The sequence below is a fragment of the Pongo abelii genome, chromosome 12 (genome assembly GCF_028885655.2).
Source record: "Pongo abelii isolate AG06213 chromosome 12, NHGRI_mPonAbe1-v2.0_pri, whole genome shotgun sequence".
Taxonomy (NCBI): Eukaryota; Metazoa; Chordata; class Mammalia; order Primates; family Hominidae; genus Pongo; species Pongo abelii.
Genome location: NC_071997.2, coordinates 76,431,684 through 76,449,093, shown reverse-complemented (window position 1 = coordinate 76,449,093; position 17,410 = coordinate 76,431,684). Strand labels below are relative to the sequence as shown.

At 35.8% G+C, this 17,410-nt stretch overlaps 1 long non-coding RNA gene across 2 annotated transcripts in view; it reads right to left on the bottom strand.

Moving 5' to 3' along the window:
* Positions 1–361: 361 nt before the first annotated feature.
* The window catches only part of LOC112132079 (uncharacterized), a 118,925-nt gene continuing 101,876 nt past the window's right edge, over positions 362–17,410 (bottom strand). The window contains exon 11 of one of the 2 annotated variants that reach the window (XR_010136291.1): positions 362–1,859. This is a non-coding gene — a long non-coding RNA (uncharacterized LOC112132079). Of the gene's footprint in view, positions 1,860–7,301; positions 17,006–17,410 lie in introns of those variants that run through there. The other variant, XR_010136290.1, reaches the window with a different exon arrangement.

Below are 17,410 nucleotides of genomic sequence, written 5' to 3'. Positions count from 1 at the left end.
TCTAAACTCCGTGAATGCAAGGGCTGTTTCTGTCCTGTCTACTTCTGTGTCATTTCCATGAAATAGGTTCTCAACAAAAATTTATTGGATAAATTATTGAATGACTAGTTAGGTTTGTCTAAGAAGCTGTGGTTTCATTGAAGAATCTCACAGAATGCACAACACAAGGATGTTGTCAATAAAACTGCTTCCTTTATCCCATTCCCTTGTTAATTAACTTCAACAAATGCTTATCATCTTCCTTTTGTGACTCCAGTTTGGTACCATTTTCTTTGAAATATTGAAAAACCTGAAGAGACTGCTTGCTTAATGGATCTTGGAAGTGTGGTAGTGTTAATTTGTATATGTTTTAGTCTTTCCAATTAGATTTTTTTTTTTTTTTTAGTCGGAGTTTCACTCTTGTTGCCCAGGCTGGAGTGCAGTGGCGCAATCTTGGCTCACTGCAACCTCCACCTCCCCGGTTCAAGTGATTCTCCTGCCTCAGCCTCCCAAGTAGCTAGGACTACAGGCACCTGCCACCATGCCTGGCTAACTTTTGAATTTTTAGTAGAGATGGGGTTTCACCATGTTGGTCAGGCTGGTCTCGAACTCCTGACCTCAGGTGATTCGTCCACCTCGGCCTCCCAAAGTACTGGGATTACAGGTGTGGGCCACCATGCCCGGCCTAGTCTTTCCAATTAGATTTCTTAAAGTACACATTTCAAAATGTGTCTTATTCTTTTGAATCCCTATTTCATTTGGACAATGGTGAGATTTTAAAACATGTAGAATGTTTAAGACACGCCCATATGCAAAAGTCCTTTGCAAACTAAAATGGACGTGTATTTCCGATATTATTTGTAAGCAGTAATGCATTAAGTCTGACTAGCCTCCAATTTGTGGAAATAAGGTTTATATGAGAAAGCTCTGAGTCATAGATTTGAAACTGATTAATAGACTGTTCCTAGATTATAAAATCATTATAAAGCCAATGACTGTACGACCTTCAAGTAGCTTATTAAGTCAGTAAATTCTGTGAAAAAGAAAACCTAATAGTCAAACTATTTATGGGCAGTCATGTAGATTAAACTATTGGTTTTACTGCTATGCAGAGATACCACTTTTAATTTGATAATCGGAATTAATTAGGTGATTATGTGCTGGCTAACTGCTAATGCATTTTATTTGAAATTGTTAAATATATTTTGGTTGTTGTAATTGAATTTTATGAGTAGAAATTAAAACTTAGTCAAATGTCTATGTAAAATCATCTGGATGATTTGTGTGTGTGTATTTGTGTTATTTACTTATACTTACAATTGGCTGTTTTTTAAAAATTTATTGAGCCTTTAGTTTTCCTACAGATACTTGGAAAACACAGGGTTTACCACCTTGTTATTAATGATATTACAGTCTGGAGGGGTTATCAAACATCTGAACAGGCAATTATAACTCAATTTCATGGGGCAAACACAGAGAGGGCAAGGAAGAGGCAATCAACTCAACGTTGGGAGTCCAGGGAATGCTTGCTTCCCATAAGGAGGAACATCTAAGAGGAGTCCTAGAGGACAAGTTATCCAGGTGTATTAGTCAGAGTTCTTTAGAGGGACAGGACTAATAGGATAGATGTATACATGATAGGGAGTTCATTAAGAAGCATTGACTCACATGATCACAAGGTGAAGTCCCACAATAGGCCTTCCGCAAGCTGAAGAGCAAGGAAGCCAGTCCAAGTCTCAAAACCTCAAAAGTATGGAAGCTGACAGTGCAGCCTTCAGTCTGTAGCTAAAGGCCCAAGAGCCCCTGGCAAACCACTGGTGTAGGTCCAAGAGTCCAAAACCTGAAGAACATGGAGTCCAATGTTTGAGGGCAGGAAGCATCTAGCACGGGAGAAAGAGAGAGGCCAGAAGACTTAGCCAGTCTAGTCCTTCCATGTTCCTCTGTCTGCTTTTATCCTAGCCATGATGGCAGCTGATTAGATGGTGCTGGCAGCTGATTGAGGGTGGGTCTGCCTCTCCTAGTCCACTGACTCAAATATCAATCTCCTTTGGCAATATCCTCACCAACATACCCAGGAACAACATTTTGCATCCTTCAATCCAATCAAGTTGACTCTTAATATTAACCATCAATCAAGCCAAGGGAGGAAATGGCTTCATGAAGACCCAGATACCCTTCAGGAGATCCATAAGCAGTTCGTCATGAATGGAGTAGAGATTAAGGAAGGAAAAATGGGAATTAGGGCCAGAGAAATAAACTGGGTTTGGTCATGAAGGCCCTTATTTGTTAAACTAGGCAACCTGGGCTGCATGGTTCTGTATAGGTGCTGTATTGGGTTTTGTTTAAATATAGGTGCAAGATAAGGGGAATAGTGGAGGATGAAGTTGAAGATCCAGGAAAGGGTGATCTTGTGGGTTTCAAGGAGATTTTTTTTTTTTCAGTTGTAAAGTATAGACTAGATTTAGAAACAGTGGTCACTGTTGACCTTGAAGAGAATAGTTTGTGTGTATGGAGGACTGGGAGTGGAAACCAGACTGTGTAGCAGGTTGAAGAGTGAATAAAAAAGGATGGAGTAAAGACAGTGGTTGTTGTCAAGTCCAGAAGTTGTTTGATTTATGAAATATTTAAGGTTGGTATGTCATGAAATGTTCAGAATTAGGTATGGAACTATAGGTTGACTATAATAACAAATGATAGGTCTACCATCATACACAATAGTTTGTATTAGTTTCTTGTCATTTGTTAATTTTAATCGTTTTTCTAACTGCATGAGAATGGAGGATGCTGACCTGAAATAAATAAGCTCAGAGTCAGAGTTTATGGACCGCTTCTGAAGAAGATGTAAATCTCTCTCTTAATGTATGCCACTTTTATTTTCCAAGACTATTATTCAAAAAATTAGGTGATAAAAATGTTTCTTCCAAAATCAAGTATCTTTTTATGATCAAGGCTAATGTCTTTTATTTAAGAATTATAATGCATATGAGATTAAATAAGTTTCCATGAAGTTCTGTCTCATAGTGACTAATTGAGAGAACTTAAAAGTAGATTATAGTCACAGTGATAAACAAAATACATCATAGAAATCTAATCGTTGAAAGTAGACTACTCATTTCATGCAAGAATTTTTGACATTATAAAAGATACTGGCTGTAGAATTTCTTTGGCTCTTTTATACATGTAAAATTATTTGATTAACAACAATTCCACTTTCATAATATTATGCAAAGCAGCCTACCTGTGCTGCAGGTTCTATGTTGCCTACCTTTCAATACAAATTATCTTTTTTCAGGTTATAAGCATTAAAAATGCAACTAATAGATGATGCTTCTAATGTGAAAACTGCTGTTGGGGTAGATTTATCATGAAGTTAATGAAACTTCAGGGCCCCTTACTTGTATGTACCTAATTTTGTATTTCTAATTTCCAAGGCCTTGCGCCTAATTTTGTATTTATAATCTCTTATTCTTTTTCTTAAAGAGGGCCTCCAGGCCGGGCGCGGTGGCTCACACCTATAATCCCAGCACTTTGGGAGGCCAAGGTGGACGGATCACGAGGTCAGGAGATTGAGACCATCCTGGCTAACACAGTGAAACCCCGTCTCTACTAAATATACAAAATATTAGCCAGGAGTGGTGGTGGGTGCCTGTAGTCCCAGCTACTCGGGAGGCTGAGGCAGGAGAATGGCGTGAACCTGGGAGGCAGAGCTTGCAGTGAGCCGAGATCGTGCCACTGCACTCCAACCTGGGAGACAGAGTGAGACTCTGTCTCAAAAAAAAAACAAAAAAAACAAAAAAGGAGGGCCTCCAAATTGCATATGCTTCAAACCCATAAAAACCTAGGTCTGCCCTGATTTCTTCATAACAGGCAATGCCTAGATAGAGAATCTCATGTAATTATTTAATGCTTCTACTTTGAACTTTATTAAGAAAACAGACGTAGACTGCTGAAGGGAGAAACATATTTAAGTTTTCAACAGGTGCTAACCAGTAGAGAATATTCTCGAAAACGAAGAAAGGAAGAAATTCCTATAACTAATTTATTTTATTGTTGCACAGCTTTGTTATCTGGGAAGAGCCCACAATTTTTGAGGCTCACTATTTGCTAGGCATCAGTTAATCACAGCAATGCTATGAGGTGGGACCTTCTACTATCTGCATTATGCAGGCAAGGAAGCTGAGGCCTGTAGACTGAGACTCTGAGCCTGCTTGTTAAGAATGTGTTTAACTTTGCTGTGTACAATATTATTCAAATGGTCAATATACACTGTTAAAATGGTCAGCGTTGTCTGTTTGATACCTGAAGAAACTTAACTTCACAGAGACTGGACCTAAAATCAAGTGCCTCTGGTCAGAGGGAGCTATTAGAGGCCATGGCTGGCTCAGGGCGCATCCATGACCACACAGGAAAAGGGACTCCAGGCATGCTTCTCTTTAAGAGTGAGCCATCTGTCGCATTATTAGCATATATGAATGACAATTTATTACCTTGGCACATTTTAGATTACTTTTTTGTACCAGAAGGGTTTTGTTGTTTTCCACCTAAGAGGGCATCAGACAACCCAAAAATCCACTGGTTGTCCATAATCAGAATCTTGTTAGTAGTTTTGAATGATTACCAAGAAATGAACTTTTTAAGAAAGGGTCCAGACAAAATAAAATGAAAGAAATGGGGCCAAATTAACTATGGTAATGGGAAAAAGAAACATAAAACATTCAATAAAAATCCCCTTGAGTAGTTTTTTTATATGACCAGCTACCTGTTGTCACACAAACAGCCTAAGACTGATTTTGTCACTGAAATACTCAGTGTGAGGAGGGCTTGTGGTAGACATAACCAGCGTAGGAATCTCATTTATTCTAAAGCCATCCATGAGTAGCTGAAGAACAGCTCATCCCATTTTTTGCCTAGCCATCAAAGCGTTTATATTGCCAAAATGGAGTCGTGTTATTCTATAGAACCAAGGGTATGTTTAATTGAATCCTTGTGTGGTGATTGTATTTTCAGGCTGGTCTTTGGTCTTCACAATGCTTTCTAGAAGCCTAGAAAGGGTTTGTTGTTTGTTACAGGCCTTTTCCAGACTGCTAAACTACCCCCTCCCAATTTCTCCCAGTAATATTTTTATTTTTAAAGAGCACTCAATACTCCAAGCATAGTTCATTTTTACATTTCAAATTTGAGCTCTGATTTTTAGAAAAAAATAAAAAGTCAACATCAGGGGTCAGGCAAAATCTACTGAGTTTTAGTAACATCTTTCTTTTAAGTAGGTTTAGTTGATTTTGTCTTTTTTTCCTTTTCTTTTCTGATTATACAATTTTTTTGAGAAGTTTGGTAGGATGTTGGTTTGAAACCAGTGAATTTTTGAGGGCACTCTATAATGTTATTCTATGATACTTTTTTAGGTCTTTGTATTCGGTAAATAACCAGAAAAAAAGTCTTCTGTTAGAAATTTACCAAATCATTTTATAGCTGAAAGAATGGCTTCTGAATGTTATATTTACCCTAAATAGCTGACAGATTTATCCCTCCAATAACCTCCCACCCCTGCCCCCTAACCCCCTACCTTCTAATTTTGCCTTAGTTAGTCATGGATAAATAACAGTTCGTGATGGCCCTTGGGAACTGTGAGATGCTCTCAGCTGGAATTTAAATTTCTACAAGAAATAATCTCAATTTGTCAGATTTTGGGATCCTAGCCATGTGTACTTTGCATTATTCAATCACCATTCAAAGTCATATCTGTAGGAAAGAACAGGTCTCAACCACATAAATTCAGTCTCTGAATAAAAAACCAGCATGAGTCAAATGGACTCAACTAATTGGGTCTTTACTTTAAGGAATGTTTGTTAGCAAGTTGCAGTATGATTGTTCATTATCTGATTTAAAAAAACTTTTAAATCAATTCGGAAAATGTTTGCTCTGGAAATATAAAACATGTGAGTGGGAATACTTATTGGGAGTTAATGATTGGGGAGTTTATGCCATGCTTTAAATGCAGTAGAAAGCTTGGACTTTTAATGGTAGGGCATCAAATTTGAAATGACCTCTAAAAAAAGTATTTGAACTGACAGGTTTGTCTTCTAATTACAGCATGGTTTAGAATGAAAACTGTTTCATTTTCATTGAATGGTTTTATGAAAAGTTACCAACACTTGTGTGAAAAGTTAAAACTGGATGATTGTATTACTTGGAATTTATGCTACCCACACCAAATTTTTCACGTCCTCATTTCCTCTTTTCACATATGTGTAGTTATTTAGAGAATGGGCAAAAGTCAGGATTGACCTTTTTATTTCTATAGTGTTTGTGGGGTACTGGTAGAAGAACCACCTTGGTAGGTAGCTCTTTGGATTGAATATTTTTTCTCTGGGCAGGGGACCATGTAGCTGCTGGGAATGAAGTGCAGGCTATAATTCTAAGTCATTGTTGATCTAAGCTAAATTCCAAACAATAAACTGGTAGTGAAAGTCCATAGGTCCTATTACTTATCTCCCTAGAATCTTAGGTTCCTTCTGGTTTTCTTCTCATTACACTATTAACAGTGTCTTATCAAGGGATACATCAAACTCCCATTATGGAAGCACAATGTATAACCAATTTATAACTTAGAATAATTCCTCATTCTATATTTAGGGTGCTCATATTTAATACATGCCATCATTGAACTCTAGATAACTTTTTCTTAATTTGCTAAATTTCTGCAGATTTTCTAACTATTTCCCTGGTAGTGAACTTTAATTTTTATGACTTCTGGGCTCCGTTACATAAAATCTGTGGCCATATGATGCTAGGGCATTTAAAAATCATTTCACTGGTAACCTTCATTATGTTCTGTAGTTATTCTGAAATTCCACAATCCTTCTTGAGCCTCAAGGTCTTCCCTTTGAAAAGTGCCAGATTCACTACAAAGACAAGTGTGAAGTTTTAAAACGTTGTATTTTCTGGTACTTTTTACACACAATATTATTTTCCTAAGTACTATATTTAACATCACAAAAGTTATTCTTTATACATGATTATTGCAGAAGATGATGACAAGCCAAAATGTATAAGTTAAAATCATCTCAAATCTCACCATCCAGAGGTAACAAGCGCGAACATTCTGAAATACATCCTTCAATATCTATTTATCCATATAAATATATATATTTTTAAAGTGGAAGCCAGGCATAGTGGCTCACGTTTGTAATCTCAGCACTTTGGGAGGCCAAGACAGGAGGTTTACTTGAGGCCCAGAGTTCCAGATCAGCCTGGGCAACATAGTGAGAGCCCTGTCTCTAAAAAATAAACAAACAACAAATAATGTCATCACACTGTGCCTATTATATTGCAATTTTTTTCTTTATTGTCAATAAATTTTCCTCTCCACAATTATGTATCTTTGCTATCATTTAATGGTTGTGTAATGTGATGTATAGATTGCCATAATTTATTTAGCCAATCCCTAATTGTTGAAGATTTGTTTCGAACTTTATATTGTTAGAGAGTTTTCTAATCATTGTTCTTATACATGAATTTTATGCATTTAACTGATTTTTTCATAGAATGAATTTCTAGAAGCATAATTACTAGGTTATTAAGCACATATTAAGGCTTTTGCTATCTCATCAAATTGTTCCCCAGAAATACTACACCAGTGGATAATCCCTCCTCCTGAGTATGAGTGATCATTCATTCCATACTCTTATTTTTAAGATATTCTCACAGTTGAAAATGGCAAGAGCCATTTTCACTCGTACTCATCACTCATACTTACTCATATACATGGTTGCTCTGATTTCTATTTCATTAATTACTAGGTTGAATGCCTTTTCATATATTTACTTGTATAGCTGTAATTTTTAAGGATGATCTTTTTCAGTGTTTAGCCTATTTTCCTATTGAATCTATTTGTAGAATTTTAAAAAGTAATAACTCTTTATTAGACATTATATAAAAATTTTTCAGTTTTTCATTTGTCTTAATGTTTGTAATATTTTTATATACAGCTTAAACTTTTAACATTTATCTTAAAATTAAATATATCAATTATACAAAAGACTATATAAATAACATACATATACTCTTTGAATAATAATAAAACAAGTAACACTATACTCACGTCCCAGGTTAGGAATAGTACATTTTCAAAACTTTGAAGCCTGTATGAACTCCTATTATATCACATTTCCTGTTCTCTCCAGAGATAATGGATGTTTTGAATTTTGTTCTTATTGTCTTTGTAGTTTTAGAAACCACATACAGTTAATTCCTAAACAATGTATTATTTAATTTTATTCATTTTTGAACTATATGTAACTAGAATCATATCTTACAAATTCTTTTGCGACTTGTTTTTTTTTGGGAAATTCATTACCCTTTCAGTATCATCCATGTTGACGCATCCTTTTAATGCATGCATGTTATTATACTCTATGGTCATATCACTCTTCATTCTGTTGTTTCCAGTTTTTTTCTATTACAAAAATGCGACAATAAACTTTCTTACACATATGTGCAAAAGATGTATTCCTGGATTAGAATTGCTGGCTCATAAGATATGCATATTTTCTTCTTTAAAAATAGCCAAATTGTTTTCCAAAGGGCTTGTATCATTTTATACTTACACCAGCAGTGTTTAAGAGTTCTTGTTGTTTCACGTTATTGTTAATGTTTGATATTTTCAGACTTTAAAATCAGTGGTGGCTGTAAAATGCTAGCTCATGGTGGTTTTACTTTGCAGTCCTCTGATTACTGATTAGGCAAGCATCTTTTTCATCTATTTATTGGTCCTCTGAGAAATGCCTTTTCATGTGTTTGGACTGACCACTTTGTTATTGGGTTGTTTGTTTTTCCCTTTTCTTTTCTGATTCCAAGGTATTCTTCATAAATTCTGGATACTAATCCTAAGTCAGTTTTATGTGTGAAAAAGGCCGGGAGAGGGTCACTCTCGGAGGCACTTCCTCCCTCTCTGCTCTGCTCCCAGGAGTTGTTTATTTCAGACGATTTACAGTAATATATCAGCAGTTAATATGAAAACTCTATAGCTGGAGGTCTTAAATTACAGCATCTGTGATCATCAATTAAAGCAAGATTTGTATAAATTTGGTAAACCAGAAATGCCTCATTGGCATATAAACCCAGTCAATGACCATGGTCTAATATCATCTGGCCAGGCCTGGTGGCTCACACCTGTAATCCCAGCGTTTTGGGAGACCAAAGTAGGAGGATCACTTGAGCCTAGGAGATTTAGACCAGTCTGGGCAACATAAAATATCTCTACAAAAATTTAAAAATTAGCTGGGTGTGGTCCCTGCTACTCGGAAGGCTGAAGTTAGAGAATCACGTGAGCCTGGGAGGTTGAAGCTGCAATGAGCTGTGATCACTCCCACTGCACTTCAGACTGGGCAACAGAGCAAGACTCTCTCTCTCTCTCTGTCACACACACACATATACACATACACACACACACACCCTGCCCCCCCCACACAGAAAATGCCATCTCTCAGTTTATGACTTATGTTTTCCATTTCCTTTGATATCTTTTGATGTCATTCTTTAATATCTTTTGATGTCATTCTTTAATTTATCAAGCTTTACTTCATGAGTTGTGCTTTTGATTTCTTGTTTAAAGCCTTTTTCCACCCTGAGGATATAAAGATATTCTTCTGTTTATTCCTGAAAGATGTAAAATTTTGTCTTTCACATTTATTTATTTCATACTATTTAATTGCAGTTACACATCTGCAATTTTTGTACATGGTTTCACATGCTGTGGTAGTTGTATTATTGATCCCAATTTGTCACCCCTCCCTGTAACCATATCCTCTGGCATGTGGTTTCAAGTTTCTCCTGTAAAGTTAAATGATACTTCCCCAGCTCTTGGCTTTAGTCACATTGCTTTTTTTGGCCAAGAGAATGCGAAGAAAGACATGAGTTCTGAGCCTAGGCCTTAAGAGGCCTGGTGTGTTTCTGCTTCTTCCATTGCTCAAGAAGAACATGTCTGATCTAGTCCACTAGGCCCAAGAGGTGAGCTGCACCAGCCACACAGCCTAAGCTGAGCCCAGTTGACTTCAACTGAATACCAGGTCACTTGTAGAGTTTTCTGTGATAATAAACCATTGCTGCTTTAAACCACTGAGTTTGAGGTGGTTTGTTTTGTAAGAATAGTTAACTGATACAGGTATTAATCCAATTTCATTTTTTCCTGTATAAAAACGAATTATGTCTCTTGTCATTATATAGCAATGACTCAAGTCTTTTGGTTTTCTTTTGGTTAGTATTTGTCTGATATGTTCTTTTTTTAAAAAACATTTTATTTCCATAGGTTTTTGGGGGAACAGGTGGTATTTGGTTATATGAGTAAGTTCTTTAGTGGTGATTTGTGAGATTTTGGTGCACCCATCAGCTGAGCAGTATACACTGAATTTAATTTGTAGTCTTTTTTTTTTTTTTTTTTTTTTGAGATGGAGTCTTGCTCTGTCGCCCAGGCTGGAGTGCAGTGGCACTATCTTGGCTCACTGCAAGCTCTGCCTCCTGGGTTCACGCCATTCTCCTGCCTCAGCCTCCCAAGTAGCTGAAACTACAGGTGCCCGCCACCATGCCTGGCCAACTTTTTCTATTTTTTTTAGTAGAGACGGGTTTTCACCGTGTTAGCCAGGATGGTCTCGATCTCCTGACCTTGTGATCTGCCTGCCTTGGCCTCCCAAAGTGCTGGGATTACAGGCGTGAGCCACTGCGCCTGGCCAATTTGTAGTCTTTTATTCCTCATGTCTGGTATGTTCTTTGAAGGAGAGTGTTCAGTCATTTTCATTTATAGTGATTATTGTTGCTTTTGAATTTATCACTACCATCTTAATTTTCATTTTCTCTTTGCCTTATTTTTTTTCCTTCTTTCAGATTGGTTTGTTATTATGCTGTTTCTTCCATTCTGCTTTTTCCTCTTCTAGTTTTTAGTTGTACCTACTGTTTCTATTAATTTTGTGGTTATCTTAAAAATTTTATTATGCATATTTAGCTTAAAAATGTTCAAAGGACATCGCTATCTTCAGGACCTTAGAACACTTTAACTTTGATAACTATTTCCTTTACTATTATTTTATATTTGTTCTATCTTTCTAAAATCCCACAATTTAGACATTGTTATCATTGCAGTTAATGTTTATTGACTTCATCCACATGTTTAGTATATTTTCTCTTGGTGTTTCCTTCTGAATTTCATATCTTTCTTTGTTCTATAGTGTTTCCATTAGAAGTTCCTTTAGAAAGGATACGTGGGTGGTAAACTCCATTTTTGCTTGTCTGAAAATGTCTTCATCATGCTTATCTTGAAAGATACTTTTGTTGGGTATAAGATTCCAAATTGAGAGTTATTGTTATTTGGCATGTTGAAGGTGTTATTCAACAATCTTCTGGCTTTCATGGTTGCTCATGGATGTCAGCAATAATTTTATTAATAATTGTTCATTTGTAGATAATCTCTTTTTTCTCTCTGGCTTCTTTTAAGATCTCTTGAACTCAGGTATGCTGTAATTTCTCATGATGTCTCTAGGTGCGGATTTATTTTCATTTTTCCTTCTTGGCATTGTTATAATTCTGAATCTGAAGATTTATGCCGTTACATATTGTAGCAACTCTCTCGCATCTCCTCATTTGCTTTATCTTTGACTGTCCTATTAAATATGTCTCTCTCTTCTGACTCTCTTCTCCAATCTCTTGACCTCTGTTTTATATGTCAATCTTTGATTCTTGTTGCTGCATATGGGTACTCAGATTTATCTATTAACTCATGGGTTCTCTCTTCATCTCTAATTTGAAGAAGATTAGCTTGACAATTAGATTTCTAATATTACGATAGTTTCCAGTTTAACGTTTTGTCTTTTTCACCACTGTCTATTTTTATACTTCCTTGTTTCTTCATCATTTTCAGTATTTTTTTCTGTAAACACAGTAAACTCATGTATTTTTAAATATAATATCTGATAATTCCAATACCAGCAATTTTTGTGAGTCTGATTGAATTGCATAATTATTCTGCTGACTGTTGTTCATAGTGGCTTGTTTCCTTATTTGTTTTGTGATTTTTATTTGTGAGCTCATAATCATTGGAACTCTCTCTGTGGGAAATCTGAGGCCTGGGTTAAAGTTATCTTCTATAGAGAGAATTTAAATTTGCTTCTGCAAGCCAACTGGGGAATGAAACCAAGAGCTACTTTAGTCTGTAATCTTTTTGTTTTCCTCTGCATAGATAATGTGAGTCCTGTTACCAAACCAAAGTGAAAGTTTGCCTGAGACTATGAGTTCTTAGGAATTCTCTTCTTTTTTTCCTTTATGCAGAAACCAGAATCCAGAACCCTTGCTTCGTGAGTCAGTTTTGTTTCGTTTGTTTGTTTAGTTTACCTTTTTCATTGAGAATATCTCCTTTCATTATTTCAGCTTTGTGGAAATGTCTTGATCTTAATTTCTGTTTTAGGTTGGTCCTGTTTCCTATTCCTCATTAAAATCGAAATCTCCAAACTAAGAAATCACAGATTTCTGCAAATGCCTCCAGGCAACTGTGCTGTTGAGTGCTTGGTTACCTTTTTGGATTCTAGCTTTTAAATCATTTTTGCTTCTGAAAATTCCTTTATTTTCTTGCCATCTAAGCTATGCTTCTAAAAAGGTTTTTAAAAATGTTTTGTTCAGAGTTTTTAGGTATCCTGTACAGAAAAATTCCTTAGGATGCACCATATTGTTGGAATTATAAACCTAGAAATTTAAAATTTTGAGGCAGTCAGGTGTATCAATATTTTCTTTTATGAATTTTGTTTTTGGTGTTAAGCTTGGGAGGTCCTGCTCCAGTTCAAAAATATCCAAATGTTCAAATATATTTTCTTATTGTAGTTGCATGGTTTTATGTTTTAAATGTTTAAATATTAATTTCATTTGGAGTTAATCTTGATAAAACATGAAAATTAGGAATCTAATTTTATTTTTTTTCCTCAGATAGTTAACTTGTTGTCCCAACATCTAGGTAATTTGTTAAAAAATAGAAATATAAAATAATAATGGCTAAAGGTATAACTAGTAATGAAAAGGATTGTGTTTCAGTCAGTTACAAGCATACTTGTTAGATGCATAATATGGAAAACCAATTGTGAAAATGAATAATTCTGTGTTTTTTTAAAGTATGTTGATTTCCTTTGTACTCTTTGAAAGAGGGTGGACTTTTAATTCCTTGGTTTATTCATCAGTGTCTCTAACAGAAATTTTTTTTTCTAAAAAATGTCCAGGATACTATAAAATGGAGCATTAAAATAGGAGACTCTGGAGAGCAAAAGATTTTTTGCTGACTCCATGTTTTTTGTTTTTCTAAAATCAGAATCTTTTATATATTGAATTTATCTATTGTGACGTAATTATTGGTGGTCTAGGAGAGAACTAGAAACAGATATGTATTAATTTGGATGGGGAAAATTAGACTTTCTTATTTTCCGAGGAATGAGGGCTATGAAGATAGAGACAGAGGTGCATGGATAACCCCTATGGAATATTATTATGCCCTTCCTCATAGATTAAATTTGCACTTTTTTGTCAAGTTTCTCTTTACCCACGGAATTATTTCCATGCAAACTAGAAATTCACTGTACTGAGAAGTAAAATTTAACTTCCAGTTGAAACTTGTAGCTTACATTGCCACAGATCCATGTAAGAATAACATGGGTTTTGCATTATGGGCGTAATCTCTATCATTCAGCAATTATTTGTTGATCCTTTGAAACTCCATGCTGGGCCTTGCATTGAATGGGAAGAGACTTCAATCCTCATTTATTTATAATGTGGGAGAACAGGTTAGTTTTATTAATAGAACATATGAATGATTAATCACATAAAAAAGGTCAGAAAATAGAAATATATTTGAAACTAAAAGTGTATGGAAGAGACTTGACCCTCTGGCACTTCTGGATTTTATAGTATTTTCCACTTACAGTCAGAGAGCTTTGATTGTTATTGCTTAGCCTGGTAATTATAGGTGAACAAGGCAGTTAGAGGTTGGATGGAAACAGGATTGCTTTTACAGATGTATTAGAAGTTGCTTTATGGACTACGTTTCTGAAAGCTTGTTTGCTTGTTATTCTTTCCTCATTAAAGAGAATTCTAAGAATTCTGAGAATTCTAGAATTCTAAGCAACAGTTGCAACATCTTTCATATGCCCAGTGTCCAACACAGTGTTGGGAACATAGTAGGCATTCAATAAACACCTGCAAATTAACGGAAAAGGGAGCATAGGAAAACAACACCCTGTTTATTTTAACTTTCTGGTTGATTGCATTCTAGATAAATGACAGTTTATTATAGAGAGAAAAACAGGATCTGATGGAATCTAGGAAAGATGTGGAAAGGGGAGTTTGTCCAGCAGGTCAGGAAATTTGAACCCATTGTCAAGAGTTCTAAATGTTTTTCCTGTTCAGTGTTACCCATCACTCATTTTAGTTTGTTTTTATGTGAGCTTAAACTTTGGGTAATTTGTTAATTAGTACTTTTTAGCTTTTTAATTTAACATCAGGTTTTTTTTTTTTTTTTTTTTTTTTTTTTTTTTTTTTTTTTTTTTTTTTTTTTACAACAGCTGCTCAAAATATCCCTGAAAAATGAGGGCTGTGTTCACCTTTAATACTTAAAAATCACTTGGAGGCAGTTCAGTTGAGCATGAGTATGTGTTTGCAAGAAAGTAAAACATAACCAGAGTGAGTAACCTCTGTTCTCTGAGGCTTATTGCATATCATTTATGCTTGAAAAAACAGTGAATTTATTTGTTTTAATGCACCAAACTTTGACTTAAGAGTTAAAAAGAGCTAGCTGACCAATACAGTAAAAATGGCAGCAAACTTACTTTTAACTGGAATGATATTTAATCTTACATCTCTTCATCACAGAACATGTTGAAAACAGAAATAATTTTCTAATGTTGGAAGCACATTTAGAATGTTTTCTCTGGTAATATAAAATGTAGGCTGGCCAAATTCAGTGAATAACCAAAGTTCCCAAACCCACCCTGGAGATAAAGGAGAGTTATTTTTTTAGCTTAAATTATCCAAATAGCTTATCTTTATAATCCCATGACATTCAGTAATTGCTCAATCTTCATCTAGTCCCCGCTGCACTGTGAACTGAGTTATATTAATGAAATGAAAGGATTTAAGGAAATAGTATGCTAGGAATCAGCAATGAAAGGCTCATTTTACTTTAAAAATGTTGTTTTTAAATTAGAGATGATACATGATAATTTATTTAAACCTGAAGAAATCCTGATTCATCTTCTCAAATATCTGTATTTTGTTGATTATTCCATGGAGATTTTACTCTCTTGTTTTATATTTTCTCTAAAGGAGTGGGTGGGTCTTAGCTTGATTTGATGTTTCTTCCCAGGCCACCAATAAAGGCAGGCTTGTTTCCCAAGTGATTTTTATTATCTTTCTAGAAAAAGGCTGATGACAATAACTTTTTAAATTACCCTTTGTACTGAACCTCTTCATGCCTTCCTAATCGAATATGTTAACAGCCAATTATTTAATATTTAAGAAGTAACTTTGAGTTAAACGAGGGCCTCTTCCTTAAAAATGGACCCTAGAAAGCATAACAGAGAATATAAGACATGTTTAGGTATTTTTTTAGATTCAGAGTTTGATTAGAGAGAAAGTGACTTTGATAAAATGGCCTTTCAGTAATTAAGAACTTTTGTTTGGTTCTTGGCATTGTGCCATACACACTGTGGGGTATAAAAGCTTAAGATGTGGTTACAGTCACCAACTTACAGTGTAGATAACATGAACTTACAGTCTAGATAACATAATCATATTTACATCTGAACTTCCAGCAATTAAACATACAACTAAATGCCAAAATGAGTAGTATAAATAGCAAATACTATAAGAGTTCTTAATGCGGGTTACCTATCAGTATAGGCCAGTTGACTTACACAGTGGAGTCACATCTTACTTAGGGGTTTGGTACTAAAGTCAATATACAATATGAAAATTATGCAAAGTCAATATCCTTGAAAGCCTATTAAACTGCTCATAAATTTTAGTATATCCCATCACAAATATGTGCTACATTAGATACCAACACTCTGTCTCTCAGCAAGTGCTGTACAGTTAGTGTTTCCTTTGCTGTAGACACAGATCACTAAAGAAGTGGGCTTGGCTTTATCAGCATCAGGAGCTGCTTAGACTACAAGGGCACATGGGGAGTGAATGCTCCTTCAATGGAATAGAGGGCAGAACTGCCTACACTTTACAGTTCTTTTACTCACATCCTTTCCAATAAGCATGTAGAGGCAAGTTTACATAAAGTGTGTACATGATGTGTTCCATTTTATATAAACTACCTGCACTCTTGCCTTCTCTTTCTCTAGCTGTAGATGGTAAATGTTGATTTGCTTTTATTTGGCTGTATTTAAGATTCATGTAGCATACTTAAATCAGCATATTATTTTTCCATGCTTATTTAAAAAATAAGACCAAGGCTGTCCTAATTAGGACTTTTGTATTCTCCTCTATAATTTTCCTATGTTTTTCTTCCCCTCCTTTTAGTTTCATGGGAGAAAATATCCTCTACCTATTCTATAGCCAAAACTACCACCTGTCCTGGGACTCACCCTTTCTCATTTTCTTTAGGACTCCACCCCCTCATCCCCAAACTGAATAACCAATTAGCAGATATTTACAGAGCATCTACTATGGTGCAAATTATTGGACTAAGTTTGGAAAAGAAACTTTGAAGTGCACCAAAAGGGAAGACAGGGACATTCAATTTGCACAAAGTACCAAGTTATAAGCAGCAAGCTGGTGATACAGAGAGTAAGTACTGTGGTTATTTCAGAGAAGGGAGACACTCATAGCCTGGAGTGAGTGGCTGAGAAAGTCCAGGGAAGGGGCTTGGGACTGAGCCAGGCCTGGAACCTCGGGTAGGATTAAGACAAAGAGAGCAGGGTGCATTCATGATTCCATTCATTCAGACTGAGATACATGAGTGCTGCCTGGTACTGGTCCTTTGTGAGCTCCTGGTCTGGTGATGGAGACAGACAGTGAAAAAGATAAATTTCAACAATGTGGCAAATGTGATTATACAGGGATTTGAACAAAGTCTTGTAGGGGCATGGAGTGTGGAGGAACCCTGTTGGATTGTGATAAGAGGTAAGAAAGGACAGGTCATTTGGGCGGCACTTTAAAGGTAGGCAGGAGCTTCCCAGGGCACAGAAGGGAGAAAAGGCTCTTTGGATAAAAGAAAGCACTGCTCCCAGGAATAAATCTGGAAAGAACGAGAAGCCCACCATGGCAGAGATGAAGTGCTGGATGTGAAGGGTGTGGCACAGGGGGAAGCAGACTGTGAAACATCTTCCATGACTATAGGAGGATTTGCATTTCACCTTGTAGGAAAAAGGGAGTGAAAAGAGAATTGGAAGCCACAACA